This window comes from Aythya ferina (assembly GCF_964211825.1).
Source record: "Aythya ferina genome assembly, chromosome: 3".
In the NCBI taxonomy this organism is placed as follows: domain Eukaryota; kingdom Metazoa; phylum Chordata; class Aves; order Anseriformes; family Anatidae; genus Aythya; species Aythya ferina.
In genome coordinates this window covers 15,015,387-15,034,170 of record NC_140298.1, presented here as the reverse complement: position 1 = coordinate 15,034,170, position 18,784 = coordinate 15,015,387, and the positions used below count along the sequence as shown (strand labels likewise).

General features: G+C 41.1%; 1 long non-coding RNA gene across 1 annotated transcript; it reads left to right on the top strand.

The window, feature by feature from the left end:
• Window positions 1-6,567: 6,567 nt before the first annotated feature.
• LOC311433683 lies at window positions 6,568-10,631 on the top strand. Its single transcript, XR_014690909.1, has 4 exons — window positions 6,568-6,583; window positions 9,158-9,236; window positions 9,955-10,094; window positions 10,202-10,631. It is a non-coding gene; the product is annotated as an uncharacterized lncRNA (long non-coding RNA).
• The last annotated feature ends 8,153 nt before the right edge of the window (window positions 10,632-18,784 follow it).

The following is an 18,784-nucleotide window of genomic DNA, read 5'->3' as shown; positions in this document are numbered from 1 at the left end:
AGGCTGCATGTCTGACAACCTTTCGTAGTTTTTGCCCATGCTTATGGCTTTTAAGATTATATAGTTCACTGAATATATAAATATAAAATTTAGAAGATTATTTTTGCTTCATAATAAACTCACATTTATTGATAAATTTTGCAGATTTCATATATTTACTTATCATTTCCTTTTCAGCTATTTTGACAAACTGAAGTATGTACAAAACATAAAAGGTACAGTGGGGGAAAGAGCTGTAAAAACTTCAGAGCTATGATGGGGGGAAAAAAAAAAAGAGCTTTAAATTCTGAGTGGTACTTTTAGATACAATTTCAGTTTACCACTAATATTCATCTATAACGTGTCTAGGAATGTTTCCTAAAAACATGCTATAAACAGCTAAGTAATGTCATTAATTTGCAGTTAATGTGCACGTTGACTCATTAAACAAATGTAAACTTCTGCATAGTGTCAATATAAGTAGGTGAAGATTGCACTCTAAATGCATCAAGTGTATAGTTCAGAAGTTATCCTTTACTTTGTATGCACTGCAAGAAGGTAGAAGTCTGAAAGCAGGATATCTGAAATGCAATTTATAGCAACCAATTTCACAACACTACTAATGAATTGGTTTTCAGATGACTTAAAGTATATTCCTTGACTTTCAGTTATTTCTATATTCATAGCATATGAAATTGTATAATTAAAATGTTTGATTTATAGCTATATAAAATTGCAGTATTAATGTTACATGAAATAAATTTATTTTAATTTTTTAAAATGGATTTTAAGTCAACTTGTGAGGTGCATTATATAGACAGCTCCAGAAGGCATGCACAGAGCAACTGTGGACTGCGAACTATCACAGGGGCCACCAGCCTATTATTGGGCACCCACTAATACAGAGTTAGGGCAAGGTTTTACCAGCCATTTTTTGACAGGGTCAGTTATCCATTACAAAATAGAATGAGGTGAATAGAATGCCACGAGACTGTCAATCACCTTTCAGATTATCATCATATTTAATCACTCATTTGAAGGTCTCATTTTAAAAAAAACACCAGTCTTGGAATTAAGGAGGTGTCATAGCCCAACAGACAAACCAAGGATTTGGACATGGAAAAGCAGCACACTGATCCCAGCTGTGCTGTGTAATCACTACATCAGCAATGCTGAGGATCTGTTGCTGAGAAGAGTTTAGGAGATCCACCAGTTTTATTCAGGCCATTTGTGCAGAGACCATTTTCAAAAATATTTGCAAATAACTTAGGAATACAACTAGTTTCACTACCATTGAAACTACTGTTTGAGGCCTATTCATAAATATTATACTTCTGCAGACACATGAAAAACTCTTCATTTTGCATATAGGGGCTTAGTATTAAAAATAATATACTCACAATACTAAATAATGAGGTTAATGTTCATTTTCAGTGTGTCTTACTGCTTAGTTTGGATGCTTATTGCATTATCATTTGGATGTTCTTTATTACTTTTAATGGTATGTATGTGACATTCAAAGGAATGTACTGTAATCATTGCTTTTTCGTTCTTAAAGTTGCAGAAAGTAGTTTTAGTGTCCTGTTTTTAATAACAGTCTGTTTCTAATAATATTTGTATTGAGTGAATTGAAATATTAAGTTGCTGACATATTTCATATTTCAAATATTTTATAAACCAGACTTCATTAACATATTGCTTAATAAAAGCAATTATAGTTCATTTATAAATCAGTGCAAACCTTTAATTTTCATTAACAAGATGTGTAAACCAGCTTACAATACTATTAGATACTGCAAATTTTCTTTCCATTATCAATGGGTATTTTGTTTTAGAAAAGTTTGCTTACTGTTCAGTGAGATCTTTTTTGTAGCTCAAAGAAGCTTTATTTTGTATTTATATTTGTATTTGAATTGTACTCAGATTACTACACTATTTAATAATAAACTAAGTAATAAGTGCACAAGTAATGACAAATATAGGAATATCCTGCATAAAGGTAGTTAGAAACATTTATGATAATTTCAGCCTAGTATCCACATATGTCTATACTGGCAAAAGATGTGTCCAAAAGTTTTCTTCTGTCCCATGAGAGCATACTCTAGAAAACCTCACTCTTGATGGCATGCCAGAGCTCAGGTAAGAAAGCTCTGCAGATTTTTTCATAATTTCTGGTCATTTTCTGTCTCATCCAATATCTTCTATTTTTGAACAACTTAAAATCAGACCGATAGCTCTGGTCATTTGCAGTACGTGTATCACTGTGATAAAGGGAACTGTGACAATGACCCCCAGAATATAAACTGCTATAGGGTTGTCTTTTTTAATTTTGCAGGAAAATTAAAAGCATCCCTAAGTTCTTTTGGGTCACACAAAATATTTTTCTATAATGATAGTCCTTCAGATTTCAATGGGAAGCTTGGTTGCAGATGACTGGCAACACCTGACATTTAAAAAGATTATACTTCAAAGTCTAATTAGGCTCAATTGTGAACATTTTCATGGCTGATCATCAGCAGCTGAGGCACGTCTCACTGACGAGCATTTCCAGAGTGACCAGATTTACTTATCTCAACTGACATTTGACAGAAAAAAAATGCAGTTTTGTCCACGTAGTAAGGGAAAGTTCTATTGATTATGTGGCCAACTGCAATGCATGTCGCTGCTCCCCCCCAAATTTATTATAATATTTCTAGTTACTGTGAGTGAAAGAAAGATGGAACAATAAATATTAAATAAATACATAAATAAATAAATAAAGAGCTTTTAATTTATCTATTTATTTATTTATTTTTACAAAGTAGCTTTTGGAATTATAATTACATATTAAAAAAATAATTAATTTTATTAGCTATTATTATATGATTATATTATAGACCCTTTAAAAGTATATGATCAACATGATTCATCCTACAGGTTTTAATTTGTTCCCACTGAAGTCAAGAAGATGTTCAAATAAATGCATGTGGTGAAAGTAGAGGACAGCAGCCTCTCGCAACCTCAGCAGCCTTAGTATAGCATCCTGACTGACCAAGCATGCCACACCACGAAGACACAACATTTACCCCATATTTATGTGCAGACTTTCACCCATGGCCCTCTGGTTTATTATCCATGTGTAGCTTAGCTTGAGGAAGAGGAATGAAGCAACGTTTGCAAGACACAAGTGAGGCAGACCTGGTGACGGTCCAAGGAAATCTCCCTGACATTCCTTCATTTCATTGTCTTTTGCTTCTTAGAGAGGTGGAGGATATACTTGCTTGCTTATTCTCAGAGATATCATCTGTCTGAGTGCAGACAGATCTGGCATTCCACAAAGCAAATACTAAACCAGATGTCTCCATGCTCCTTAAACTTGGAGTCTGCCAGAAACCAGGGACAACTGCACTGACACAATACGTCTTTGTCCCTAAACACTAATATTGTTGGTATGGTCCTTTTGGTGCTGATGTGAAATACTTTTTTTTTTTTTGCCAGTGGGCTTCCCCATTTGAAATGGGGCAAGATGACATCTAGAACTGTCATCTGCAGCTCTTGTGAATGCAGCAGAGTTCTGACAGGGTATCAGCTCACAGCTTTTGATTAATTTGGGGGTTCTGAGGAAGATGTTTTCTTATGCTATCCCTAATTAGTGATATGAAGTATTTTTATGTTCTTTTTATTTATTTATTTATTTATTTATTTATTTTTGTAGCTATGCAAAGTCAAAAAACATGAGTACTACTATCAAGTGGGAGGATGGTATCCAGAACGTAGTATATTCCTTTACCAAAAAAAAAAAAAAAAAAAAAAAAAGGAGTAATATGCCATCCAATTTGAAAAAGGAGCTGTGTAGCAATATGGCATCAGCACCTTACCTCAAGTATGTGATTGCTTAATGTATTGCCTTTGACCTTTTGGTTTCCCAAATCTGACCTGTTGGGAATGCTATAATGAATCTTCTTTCCCTTTATGTGAAGATAGAGATGGACTATATGAATGACTCGGAAGGAAGAGTCTGATCTAGAATGAATTCTAGATTAGGATATAGCCTTTAATGACTTTAGAACAGGCTATGTTAAGAACCCTAGAGTCAGAGTACACCATCCCTGGAAGTCTTCAAAAGACGTTTAGATGTAGAGTTTAGGGATATGGTTTAGTGGAGGGCTGTTAGCGTTAGGTCAGAGGTTGGACTCGATGACCTTGAGGTCTCTTCCAACCTAGAAAATTCTGTGATTCTGTGATTCTGTGATTTATTCTCAAAGTAGGTAAAACAGGGGCAGCTGTTTATGTCTGTTCTTTAAAAAAGATAACAAATATTCCTGAATACCACTCATGGAGGTTAGTGTTAAAATAGAAGTCTGTAGCTATGGAAAAAAGGAAAATAAAATTCCATGCTGAAATTCAGCACAGTGAAATCTTTTGGGTAGTGGTGCACACTTGGTCATGGAAAAAGAATCCAATTCATACATGTGTGCATATTCCTTTGCTGAAACAGAGAGAGATCACAGCTGCTTAACTAAACCACCTGCATCAAGGCTTAAGGGACAAAATCTGGAAACTTTAGTTCCCCCCCAATAATATATATATAATATATATATAGTATATATATATAATATATTTATATATAACATACATACTATAATATATTATAATATATAATATACATTATAAAATTATATAATAACAAATATGATATATATAATATATACAACGTATTTACATTATATAATAATATATTCATATATACATATAATATTTATGATGCATGTTTAGATAAATTAAAATATTAATAATGTATATAATATATAGAAATATAATATTTATAATTTATATATATTATATGTATATATATTGTGTGTATATATATATATATATATATATATATGACCTTATATATATATAGAATATCCCAAGTGGGAAGGGACCCACAAGGATCATCATATAAAATAATGATTATATATATATATAAAATAAATATTAATATATAATAAAATATGCGTATACTATATTATAATTATAAATATATTTTATAATATATATATTATACATATTATTATAAAATAATGTTTAAATTATAAATAATATCTATTCATATTGTTATAATGATATATATTTATATCATTAAGAGTAATATTATATATCTACACTTTTTTTTTTCTGTTATGTCACTAAGAGATTAATTTCCTTCACCCTCTGCACTGAGTAACTAGTATGATCTAGCAGTTCAGTGAAGGCCTGATCACAAATACCAGTTTGGATCTTACTCTATCCAGCAGAGGGCACTGATATGCACATACAGTATTAAATGTATATTAAAGGTTATTTTGGCAAATAGTTCTTCAAACACATTTATCAGAAGCTTAATTGCATGATTACTGTTAATACAGTGCATGTTTTTATTATAAAAGTTATAATTTCTATGCTTTTGTGTCACTAGTATTATTATTTTTACTGGCTAACAATTTAAGTGAATATATTGAAAAATAAATTATTTTGTATTAGTACTGTACTGTATTTTGTCTTTTTTTTTTTTTTTTTTTTTTTTTTCCTCTAAAATGCATACACTAAGTTTTTTCATCAATGATACTTTAAAGGAGAATCATTTTAAGGAGAACCGCTAATCAAATCTAGTGTCTTGCTGAAATCAGTACTGAAGCACTGATTATGGTAAGTGTTATCCTTTACGTTGCTTCCAGAAAGTCATATACTACATAAGTATGAACCTTCTGCAATTCCTATATTGTGGAAATCCATATCAGGGGCAGCAAAATAATAAACAGCTGAGCATGATCACTGTGAACTAACTGAATTCATTTCTGACTTAATTAAAGCACATTAATAGTTTGAGAGCATAACTTTCCTTGCCCAAATGTTCTGAAGATACAGATTGCTAGGGATAAAATGGACTTAAACAAGAGCTACAAGCCTCCCAAAACACCTCATACATAGCTCAAAAGATAAGATAAAAAAGCAAAATGTTTTGGCTGTTTTCAGTCTGCATGTGTTAAGACTGGCTTGATCAAGTGTAGTGGGTGAGCTTTCCTTTCAGAAGGTTAAGAGTAATCAGTCTGTTCATAGCATTTCTGCTTTGAGTTGAATGCAGTTTCAGAGTTAACTCATCACACTGTAATTAGCAACAGGTATGCAAAGTCATGCAGAGAGAAAGTGGAATGCAATTTTCATTAATCAATTCATTAACTCATTTTTTTCATGGAAAGAATGCCTACTTCTGTGACTTGAAATAATGATATAATCAAGGCTGCAACTCAGTAATAAAAGGTTGCAAATCACTGGACTCAATTTTGTTGCCATCAAAGTCAAAGGCAGCATGCAATGAAGGTAGGAGTTGGCTGTAAGAAAGCAGGAATTTTCTCTGCTGAGGCTGAATTGAAGTTAGCTCAATCAGTGTTTGAATGAGTGGGGAATTACAACTTTCACAGGCACTTTGCATTGGCTGATCATTAAATGTCCTCAGAAGCAATTACAAGGACAGAATACAGCAACAGCTGTAATGATCAGTGTTCTCTTTCATTGCCATTAATGCCATTACCTGCTTTACTAAACAACTTTTCCTAGAAGCCGTCAGGTATCTTAGCAAACAATCTCCAGCAATGGCAGAATGGTTAGTTGGGCTAATAGGTATTTAATTCTACTATTCTCCACAATTCCAGAAATACTCGATATGAAACACAAGTGTTCTGAACTGGAATCTCCTTTCTACTTTGACCTCTAGAGCTGCTTTTGTAGCCTTTTTATTTTCTTCCTCTTTTAAATTTAAACATTATCCATAGAAATAGAAACCTGAATCATTCAAACCTGACTGTTAGCTAACCTCATAAAAATTTTCTTGGTAGCTCATTAGATTCTCTGCTCTTGAAAAATGTAAGTTAAGAACAATTGACTTGACAATTGACTTGATATGCACCAAGTCTCTGCATGTAGAAAAAGCCTTTGACAGAGTGGCGTGGAAATAATTTGCTGATCCTATAAAGGTTCCTGTTATTTTCAGTTCTCTGTTCTTTGCTGGCAGAACAATGCCTGTTTGCTATTGATTCCAACTTGAATAATTATTTTAAGTATCCAGTGTCACTACTCTAGGTAATTCAAAGTTACATGCAATTTTATATTATTATAAAAGATGAATGTACACTTTTTTTTTTTTCTTCAAAATATAAATAACTATCCATACCTTATCTCCATTGGACTGCTTGGAAAAAAATTTGATCATTTTGACTTAAAACCAGGTAACTCTTTTTCATGATTGCAGAGACCATTAGAAAAACTAGAGCTAGGGAATGAAGCTGCCTGTTTTCTTTTGTTTGTTTGTTTGTTTGTTTTTTGTTTTGTTTTTGTTTTGTTTTTAGAAAATTTGTTTAAAAAATATATTAAAACATCCTAATCACATCTCACTGTCTTTAAGTGCTGTGCATCATCCCTAAGTGGAAAGCCAATAGAGAAGCTGGGGAACCTCCCTGTGATCAGTCTAAGGGAGCAGATGCCTTCATTTGGAAACATAGCAGGCAGAAGGAAGGGTTTTGTGTGCTTGAGTGGAACACTGACTACAAGCATGAATGGCTGATAGAAAACCTTTAGCAATTCAGGCGGGAACATGTTGGCCTGTACTGTCTTTGTTGAATCTGGTTTTGAGCACTTGATATGCTTTGAAGCAAGTTAAATTAAGCATACTGTCTTGAAGAGATATGTACAGAATCTTAGGGAAGGTAGATATAAGTCACTTTGAGACTACTGTGTAACAGGGCATCGTTTTCATCTCACAGAGCCAGTGGTAGTGTTAATACATTCAGATTGAGGGTCATCAAAGGCCTCTTGGAAATAGCTGAGATATAGTAACTTTACTGAGTTGCACAATTATAATATGTTCTTGGTCTTAGCAAATATTATTATTATTATTATTATTATTATTTTAATACTTTCAGTATTCTATGTACGTATAAGGAATTTTGACTCTGGCATTAGCTGACCCTGTCACCCTTCAGAAAGATTATTAATTTGCCAAAGCTGCCTGAAGGCAGCTTTCATCTTTCTCTAGAGTTTTAAGTGAGTCAGATAGCTCAGGAAATGCCAGGAGAAAACTAGAAGAAAACACATAGATTGACATAGAAGAAAAGACGTGAAGGAATAAGTATAAAAATAGTAATGAGATCTGTAGCAGATCAGATTTATGAAGTATATTTTCAAATTATACATAAAATTGAGCTATATAAATCTTAATTTGTGGATTTAGCATTCTCAGTATATTATAAACAAGTGTTCTTGTTCTTTCTTTAGTGATAATAAGATAGAGAAAAAAAAGTAGTTTTTCTGTACCTCTAAACTGAACAGTTTAGCAGCTGGTCTGGGCTTGTTATTGTTAAGAGAGATAGCCTTATATAGCAGATCTGATTTGTGAAGCACAATGAAGTTTTGAACTCAGTTTATTGTTTGCTCCCAAATGAATTCTTGTCTGTTAGACAATACATCACTGACTGCAGTTTGCTGACACTCCTGTTCAGCATAATTTTCAGTTACAGAAAAAGTAGAGCACCTATCTTTCTGTGAGATGTGGTGACCCTTGCTACAACTTTTCCTGGCATGCTAGATCACATAACAAAATCCATTTCTTAGAAATTGTATGGGAAATATTCATCATTCATGTTGGTTTGCAAAACTCATGCTATGGAAGCTGTAAGGTCATTTTGGAATAAGACCCATGGATAAAAACTATGCCAAGAAATTGTAGAAAGTCAAAGAATAGTTTTCCACCTGGCTCTAGAGATACTAAGTACCTTGTACATCTGCTGAGGAATACAGATTTTGTGAGCTGTCTTTAAATTCTCAGAAGGAAATTGTGTTCTTTTGTGATCTTATCAAACAATTTTGTGGGCAGTATAACCAGATACTGAGTCTACATATCTCAGAGTATCCCAAATAATAAAAGTAGAGATTAAGTTATTTCTAAAAGCCTACATGAGACAATCCTTTTCCCTTCACCTACCCCTTACTAACCATGACATTTTCTGAAGCTAATAATCACATAAAGCACTATGATTTTCATGAAGCTACTTGGAGATCTTTCTGCTGTTCATTATTACTAGTAACAATGCAGCATTAATAAAGCATTAATTCATTCATTAAGCATTTTTAAAGTCCATTGGTTAAGGAGGGATGAATTATATTTTCCTCTTTTTATTCACAGGAGAAAAAACCTCCCGGCCTCTGTGGTTTAAACCACTGAAACTTGCAGATACATTCCTTTCCTATATGTGAAGCTAATGGTTTGTGCTGTTTTAACCACCTAAAATTTAGACTGGCATTAGATGACTGACTTACTGATTATATTTTTATGATAGCATTTGAATCAGTCTGAATCAATTTTGTATCTTGCTGTGCACTTTCCCAGCTGCCACTAGTTAAATACTATGCCAATGCATATATATTCATTACTGCTTGTTTTATTTACTTTTTGTTGTTGTTGTTTTACTTCATCTATCTGATCACACAAAGACCAAAAGCCTCGTTCTGTGGTGCACACTGAGGCTGAATTAGTGAATAAACCCCTCTGAGAAGTGATATGCCTCTAAAAATGTATCATCTTCATTTAACAAAATTTATTGTACTGTACATTTGCCCACAGCACTTTCAATATGGTTCTACTTGATGAGTATGCATTCATTATCTTATCATAAGTGTAGGTTCATGGATTTGAACCAGACAGAGCTGGTTTGTGAATTCATTGAAGCGATACATTGAAGGAGAGGAAATGCTGCATAATAAAAAGAAACTGGTTGCAGCAATTATGACATTCTGGGAAGAGGCTTCTTGGTACATAATTGCCCTTGTCACTGGGAAAGGAAAGAAAATGGACTGCCCTAGGCTTTGATCAACTTTGAGGAAGTGCTACTCTGCAAGACAGATATATTGAAAAACATGGATTAAACATGTCCTAATAAAAGTCTATGATATTGTAAATCTGAGCATTTTTTTTCTTTTCAGTTTTAGTGACACAAAGATAATTAAGATAAAATCTACTCTTCTGGAAAAGTGCAGTGAGTAGGAAGTAGCAATGCAATTAATGATGCTGTGCAACGCAGAACAAAGGATGACTATTCTGTGCTACCTGACCTCTGACAAAGGTAGGGCAATAATCATGTTAAGCTATATAATGTGTTTTTAGTATTAAAAATTATCAAAATGTTCCATATTTGGTATGCAGTATTTATATTTGGTTTACTTTTTGAAGTTCGGCTGCCTACAGCAGAAATCATGAGGACCAGCAACGTGCTACAAAATCTGAGAAGAAGGCTGGCAACAAAGTTTAAAAATGCAGTCCTGAGTCACTTAAGCAGCATGCATACTTGTTACATCCTAAGTGATAAGGATTACAGCTCCTGCTTGCATGTTATCAGTAAGCCAGTGCAGGGTCTCAGGCTTGGTCTTACTAGCTTTCATCCCTAGTTGCCACCTCATGGGACCCACCTGTATCTGCAATGCTACTTTGATGGCTTTTGGTGTGAAAATTGTTCAGACATGTCCTATTTTCTGGTTGCATGTTTAACAGAGTCACTGCTGCTTAGCTCCCATTTGCCCTCCATGTGGCCATCACTCAGGGTTTTTCATCCAAGTGTTGCATCTGTCCTACCATCAACCTCTAGGACAAAATAAATAAACAAATCCCCAAACATTATGCATTCTTTATAACATGGCCAAAATCTGAGACTTACTGTAACTCTTCAGACTAACGTGCTTGAATATTTAATGTACTTTAGAATTCTTGGGTTTTTTGATCATGGGGCACTTTACTCAGCACCTGGCCTGATGGCCGCAGACGGGTCCCTATCTTTTAGGGGAAAAAGGATCCTGGGCCAGGAGCTGGCAGGGCTCATTGAGAGGGCTTTAAACTAGGTAGGAAGGGGGATGGGGCTGAGGCTAGGATTGTTGGGGCTGTGCCAGGGGGAACAATGGCAAGGCCGGAGGATAAGGCAATGGCCCAGCTGAAGTGCATCTACACCAATGCACGCAGCATGGGTAACAAACAGGAGGAGCTGGAAGCCATCGTGCGGCAGGCAGGCTACGACTTGGTTGCCATCACGGAGACGTGGTGGGACCAGTCTCACGACTGGAGTGCTGCAATGCCTGGCTATAAGCTCTTCAGAAGGGACAGGCAGCATAGAAGGGGTGGTGGTGTGGCTCTCTATATTAGAGAGTCTTTCGAGGTTGTAGAACTCGAGGTTGGGAATGACAAGGTCGAGTCCCTTTGGGTTAGGATCGGCAGGGACAACAAGGCTAGTGTCCTGGTCGGGGTCTGCTATAGACCGCCGAACCAGGACGAGGAGACGGATGAGGAATTCTACAGGCAGCTGACAGAGGTTGCAAAATCGTCAGCTCTTGTACTCGTGGGGGACTTCAACTTCCCTGACATATCCTGGAAGCACAACACAGCCCTGAGAAAGCAGTCTAGGAGGTTTCTGGAGAGTGTGGAAGATAGCTTCCTGACGCAGCTGGTTAGTGAACCTACCAGGGGTGGTGCCCCGCTAGACCTTCTCTTCACAAACAGAGAAGGACTGGTGGAGGACGTGATTGTCGGGAGCTGTCTTGGGCAGAGTGACCACGAAATGGTGGAGTTCACTATTCTTGGCGAGGCCAGGAAGGGGACCAGTAAAACCGCTGTATTGGACTTTCGGAGGGCTGACTTTGAGCTGCTCAGGACACTGGTTGGTGGAGTCCCTTGGGAGGTGGTTCTGAAGGGCAGAGGAGTCCAGGAAGGCTGGGCGCTCTTCAAGAGGGAAATCTTAATGGCGCAGGAACGGTCTGTCCCCACGTGCCCAAAGACGAGCTGGCAGGGAAGAAGACCGGCCTGGCTCAACAGAGAATTGTGGCTTGATCTTAGGAGAAAAAAGAGGGTTTATAAGCTTTGGAAAAGTGGGCAGGCCACTAAGGAGGACTTTAAAGAAGTAGCGAGGCTGTACAGGGACAAAATTAGGAAGGCCAAAGCTCATCTAGAGCTCAATCTGGCTACTGCCGTTAAAGATAACAAAAAACGTTTCTATAAATACATCAACACAAAAAGGAGGACTAAGGAGAATCTCCATCCTTTACTGGATGCAGGGGGAAACTTAGTTACAAGAGATGAGGAAAAGGTGGAGGTGCTCAATGCCTTCTTTGCCTCAATCTTTAGCGGCAATACCAGATGTTCTCTGGATACTCAGTACCCTGAGCTGGTGGAAGGGGATGGGGAGCAGGATGTGGCCCTCATTATCCATGAAGAACTGGTTGGTGACCTGCTACGGCACTTAGATGTGCACAAGTCGATGGGGCCGGATGGGATCCACCCAAGGGTACTGAGAGAACTGGCAGAGGAGCTGGCCAAGCCACTATCCATCATTTATCAGCAGTCCTGGCTATCGGGGGAGGTCCCAATTGACTGGCGGCTAGCAAATGTGACGCCCATCTACAAGAAGGGCCGGAGGGCAGACCCGGGAAACTACAGGCCTGTCAGTTTGACCTCAGTGCCAGGAAAGCTCATGGAGCAGATCCTCCTGAGAGTCATCATGCAGCACTTGCAGGGGAAGCAGGCGATCAGGCCCAGTGTAGTGGGTTTACGTGGCAAGGTTTTGGTAGCAGGGAGCCATAGGGGTGGTTTCTGTGAGAAAGATCTAGAAGCTGCCCCATGTTTGGGAAGGGCCCCATTGTTTTCCAGATCCGAGCCAATAAGCGATGTTGTTTTGCGCCTCTGTGAGAGCATATTTAAGACAGGGAAAAAACGCTGCGCCACACAGCAGCCGGGAGAGTCAAGGGAGTGAGAGAACAGCCTTGCACCAAGGTCAGTGTAGAAGGAGGGGGAGAGGTGCTCCAGGCGCTGGAGCAGAAGTCCCCTGCGGCCTGTGGTGAGGACCATGGTGAAGCAGGATGTCCCCCTGCAGCCCATGGAGTACCACGGTGGAGCAGGGTTCCACGCTGCAGCCCGTGGAGGAGACCACGGTGGAGCAGGTGGCCCTGCACCGACGGAGGCTGCCGCCTGTGGAAGACCCCTGCCGGAGCAGATTCCGGGCCGGACCTGTAGCCCGTGGAGAGGAGCCCACGCAGGAGCAGGTGACCTGGCAGGAGCTGCTGCCCGTAGGGGAGCCAGGTTGGAGCAGTTTTCTCCTGAGGGATGGACCCCGTGGTACGGACCCATATCTGGAGCAGTTCTGGAAGAGCTGCTGCCTGTGGGAAGCCCACGCCGGATCAGTTCATCAGGGACTGCATCCTGTGGGTGGGACCCCACAGCACAGGGGACAAGAGTGACCGAGAAGGAGCGGCAGAGAAGAAGTGCTGTAGACTGACCATAACCCCCATTCCCCGTTCCCCTGCGCCGCTCGGGGGGAGGAGGTGGAAGAGGGTGGATGGGGGGGGAAGGTGCTTTTGGTTTTTTTTTCCTTTGTTTTCTCACTTCTCTCACTTGTTAGTTGTAGGCAATAAATCTTACTATCTCCTTATGCCGAGTCTGTTTTGCCCGTTACAATAATTATTGCGTGATTTTCTCGTCCTTATCTCAATCCTTGAGCCCTTTTCACATATTTTCTCCCCATTCCTCTTTGAGGAGGGGGAGTGAGAGAGCGGCTGTGGTGGAGCTCGGCTGCCCACTCGAGCGGAACCACGACAGTCTTTTTTGGCGCCCAACGTGGGGCTCGAGGAATTTGAGATAAGGATGATAGTTAGTAGAAGTAACGGGCAAAAATATGTGCAGGATGATTGTTAGGAATGTACAAGTTGTGAAGAATTTAAGAAAGCAGTAACTGTGAGATGTTAGTGTGGTGAAGGGACGAGGGGTGGTGTGTGTGTAAAATGTCCACCTTGTCGGTGCTGTGATGATGTTATGTTTATTTTGGTGTGGTGAATTCTTTTTCTTTTTGATGTAAGTGAAGTTTGTGAAGGTTGTTGTGATAATTGTAAAGTGATGGTATGTTGTGAGTAGACTTGAATATGCTTTTAACAGAGGCGAGGGGTGGAATGTAGTGGGTTTACGTGGCAAGGTTTTGGTAGCAGGGAGCCATAGGGGTGGTTTCTGTGAGAAAGATCTAGAAGCTGCCCCATGTTTGGGAAGGGCCCCATTGTTTTCCAGATCCGAGCCAATAAGCGATGTTGTTTTGCGCCTCTGTGAGAGCATATTTAAGACAGGGAAAAAACGCTGCGCCACACAGCAGCCGGGAGAGTCAAGGGAGTGAGAGAACAGCCTTGCACCAAGGTCAGTGTAGAAGGAGGGGGAGAGGTGCTCCAGGCGCTGGAGCAGAAGTCCCCTGCGGCCTGTGGTGAGGACCATGGTGAAGCAGGATGTCCCCCTGCAGCCCATGGAGTACCACGGTGGAGCAGGGTTCCACGCTGCAGCCCGTGGAGGAGACCACGGTGGAGCAGGTGGCCCTGCACCGACGGAGGCTGCCGCCTGTGGAAGACCCCTGCCGGAGCAGATTCCGGGCCGGACCTGTAGCCCGTGGAGAGGAGCCCACGCAGGAGCAGGTGACCTGGCAGGAGCTGCTGCCCGTAGGGGAGCCAGGTTGGAGCAGTTTTCTCCTGAGGGATGGACCCCGTGGTACGGACCAATATCTGGAGCAGTTCTGGAAGAGCTGCTGCCTGTGGGAAGCCCACGCCGGATCAGTTCATCAGGGACTGCATCCCGTGGGTGGGACCCCACAGCACAGGGGACAAGAGTGACCGAGAAGGAGCGGCAGAGAAGAAGTGCTGTAGACTGACCATAACCCCCATTCCCCGTTCCCCTGCGCCGCTCGGGGGGAGGAGGTGGAAGAGGGTGGATGGGGGGGGAAGGTGCTTTTGGTTTTTTTTTCCTTTGTTTTCTCACTTCTCTCACTTGTTAGTTGTAGGCAATAAATCTTACTATCTCCTTATGCCGAGTCTGTTTTGCCCGTTACAATAATTATTGCGTGATTTTCTCGTCCTTATCTCAATCCTTGAGCCCTTTTCACATATTTTCTCCCCATTCCTCTTTGAGGAGGGGGAGTGAGAGAGCGGCTGTGGTGGAGCTCGGCTGCCCACTCGAGCGGAACCACGACAGTCTTTTTTGGCGCCCAACGTGGGGCTCGAGGAATTTGAGATAAGGATGATAGTTAGTAGAAGTAACGGGCAAAAATATGTGCAGGATGATTGTTAGGAATGTACAAGTTGTGAAGAATTTAAGAAAGCAGTAACTGTGAGATGTTAGTGTGGTGAAGGGACGAGGGGTGGTGTGTGTGTAAAATGTCCACCTTGTCGGTGCTGTGATGATGTTATGTTTATTTTGGTGTGGTGAATTCTTTTTCTTTTTGATGTAAGTGAAGTTTGTGAAGGTTGTTGTGATAATTGTAAAGTGATGGTATGTTGTGAGTAGTCTTGAATATGCTTTTAACAGAGGCGAGGGGTGGAATGTAGTGGGTTTACGTGGCAAGGTTTTGGTAGCAGGGAGCCATAGGGGTGGTTTCTGTGAGAAAGATCTAGAAGCTGCCCCATGTTTGGGAAGGGCCCCATTGTTTTCCAGATCCGAGCCAATAAGCGATGTTGTTTTGCGCCTCTGTGAGAGCATATTTAAGACAGGGAAAAAACGCTGCGCCACACAGCAGCCGGGAGAGTCAAGGGAGTGAGAGAACAGCCTTGCACCAAGGTCAGTGTAGAAGGAGGGGGAGAGGTGCTCCAGGCGCCGGAGCAGAAGTCCCCTGCGGCCTGTGGTGAGGACCATGGTGAAGCAGGATGTCCCCCTGCAGCCCATGGAGTACCACGGTGGAGCAGGGTTCCACGCTGCAGCCCGTGGAGGAGACCACGGTGGAGCAGGTGGCCCTGCACCGACGGAGGCTGCCGCCTGTGGAAGACCCCTGCCGGAGCAGATTCCGGGCCGGACCTGTAGCCCGTGGAGAGGAGCCCACGCAGGAGCAGGTGACCTGGCAGGAGCTGCTGCCCGTAGGGGAGCCAGGTTGGAGCAGTTTTCTCCTGAGGGATGGACCCCGTGGTACGGACCCATATCTGGAGCAGTTCTGGAAGAGCTGCTGCCTGTGGGAAGCCCACGCCGGATCAGTTCATCAGGGACTGCATCCCGTGGGTGGGACCCCACAGCACAGGGGACAAGAGTGACCGAGAAGGAGCGGCAGAGAAGAAGTGCTGTAGACTGACCATAACCCCCGTTCCCCTGCGCCGCTCGGGGGGAGGAGGTGGAAGAGGGTGGATGGGGGGGGAAGGTGCTTTTGGTTTTTTTTTTCCTTTGTTTTCTCACTTCTCTCGCTTGTTAGTTGTAGGCAATAAATCTTACTATCTCCTTATGCCGAGTCTGTTTTGCCCGTTACAATAATTATTGCGTGATTTTCTCGTCCTTATCTCAATCCTTGAGCCCTTTTCACATATTTTCTCCCCATTCCTCTTTGAGGAGGGGGAGTGAGAGAGCGGCTGTGGTGGAGCTCAGCTGCCCACTTGAGCGGAACCACGACACCCAGTCAGCATGGCTTTATGAAAGGCAGGTCATGCCTGACGAACCTGATCTCCTTCTATGACAAAGTGACTCGCTGGGTGGACGAGGGAAAGTCTGTGCATGTGGTCTACCTTGACTTCAGCAAGGCTTTTGACACCGTCTCCCACAGCATTCTCCTCAAGAAACTGGCTGCTCTTGACCTGGACTGGCGCACGCTTCGTTGGGTTAGAAACTGGCTGGATAGCCGGGCCCAAAGAGTCGTGGTGAATGGAGCCAAGTCCAGTTGGAGGCCAGTCACTAGTGGCGTCCCCCAGGGCTCGGTGCTGGGGCCGGTCCTCTTTAATATCTTCATCGATGATCTGGACGAGGGCATCGAGTGCACCCTCAGTAAGTTCGCAGATGACACCAAGTTAGGTGTAGGAAACACCAAGTTGAGGGTAGGAAAGCTCTGCAGGAGGATCTGGATAGGCTGCACCGATGGGCTGAGGTCAACTGCATGAAGTTCAACAAGGCCAAGTGCCGGGTCCTGCACCTGGGGCGCAATAACCCCAAGCAGAGCTACAGACTGGGAGAGGAATGGTTGGAGAGCTGCCAGGCAGAGAAGGACCTGGGAGTGATGATGGATAGTTGGCTGAATATGAGCCAGCAGTGTGCTCAGGTGGCCAAGAAGGCCAACAGCATCCTGGCTTGTATCAGGAACAGTGTGACCAGCAGGGCTAGGGAGGTGATCGTCCCCCTGTACTCAGCTCTGGTGAGGCCGCACCTCGAGTACTGTGTTCAGTTTTGGGCCCCTCGCTACAAGAAGGACATGGAGGTGCTTGAGCGGGTGCAGAGAAGGGCGACGAAGCTGGTGAGGGGCCTGGAGAACAAGTCCTACGAGGAGCGGCTGAGGGAGCTGGGCTTGTTCAGCCTGGAGAAGAGGAGGCTTAGGGGCGACCTTATCGCTCTCTATGGGTACCTCAAGGGAGGCTGTAGCGAGGTGGGGGTTGGCCTGTTCTCCCACGTGCCTGGTGACAGGACGAGGGGGAATTGGCTTAAGTTGAGCCAGGGGAGTTTTAGGCTAGATGTTAGGAAGAACTTCTTCACTGAAAGGGTTGTGAGGCACTGGAACAGGCTGCCCAGGGAAGTGGTGGAGTCACCACCCCTGGAAGTCTTCAAAAGACGTTTAGATGTAGAGCTTAGGGAAATGGTTTAGTGGGGACTGCTAGCGTTAGGTCAGAGGTTGGACTCGATGATCTTGAGGTCTCTTCCAACCTAGAAAATTCTGTGATTCTGTGATTCTCTGTTAATTAATATTCCTTATATCACATATAGTAAATTTTGAGTTAAAGTTCATATGTGTCATTCATTTACATTTGCTTTCTATAAACATTCAAAACCTTGAGTCAACTTCACATTGAGATTTGTAAAAGTTGATTTTTCAATATGAAAGCTTGAATTTTATCAACTACCAAAAAAAAAAAAAAAAAAAGAAAGAAAGAAAAATAGTATGTTTCATTTTAGTTATTGTTTTAGTTATTTAGTTATATATATTTAGTTATAACATATTTAGTTATATTTAGTTAGGATGAAGTAATAATATTATATATATTAGGATAATAATAGGATGAAGGAAAAATTCGATTTGCATAACTGCATGTCAGCTATCTGTCTGATTAGGAAAACACAAACTGTAAACTGACATTCTTCACAGATCACCAAAAGATAATGAACTTATTGTTAGCCAAGAGTCATTCACTGCAGAAACAAACAAACAAGAAAGTCTGAACAGCAAGTGCATTTGAAAAGTTCTGGAAGTCTTCATCACTTAGTTTTCAGAAAGAGCTACGGGAAGAAAGCCATACGTATTTTGTGAAAAATTACAGAGAGCTATGTAATACATAAAAATATCTCACAGTTTCTCCTAAACAAACGCAAAAAATTCAAATTTTTCTTCCAACAGATCTGAATATCAGAGTAAGATAAGTGCATTGCATCTTGTAGATGTGTATGATTAGTATACTTGCCCAAACATAAATGTCACTGTAAATAAATAAAATTTTAAATAATATATGCTTTTTAAAATGGGCAAGGAAGCATTTTTTTTTTTTAATATCTTATTTTCCAGATCCCAAAAGCGATATTTCTGACCAGAATTGTTATACTTAGTTAATTAGGGCTACGAAGATGGTGAAAGGCCTGGAGGGGAAGACGTACGAGGAACGGCTGAGGTCACTGGGCCTGTTCAGCCTGGAGAAGAGGAGGCTGAGGGGAGACCTCATCACAGTCTACAACTTCCTCGTAAGGGGGTGTCAAGAGGCAGGAGACCTTTTCTCCATTAACACTAGTGACAGGACCCGCGGGAACGGGGTTAAGCTGAGGCAGGGGAAATTTAGGCTGGACGTCAGGAGGGGGTTCTTC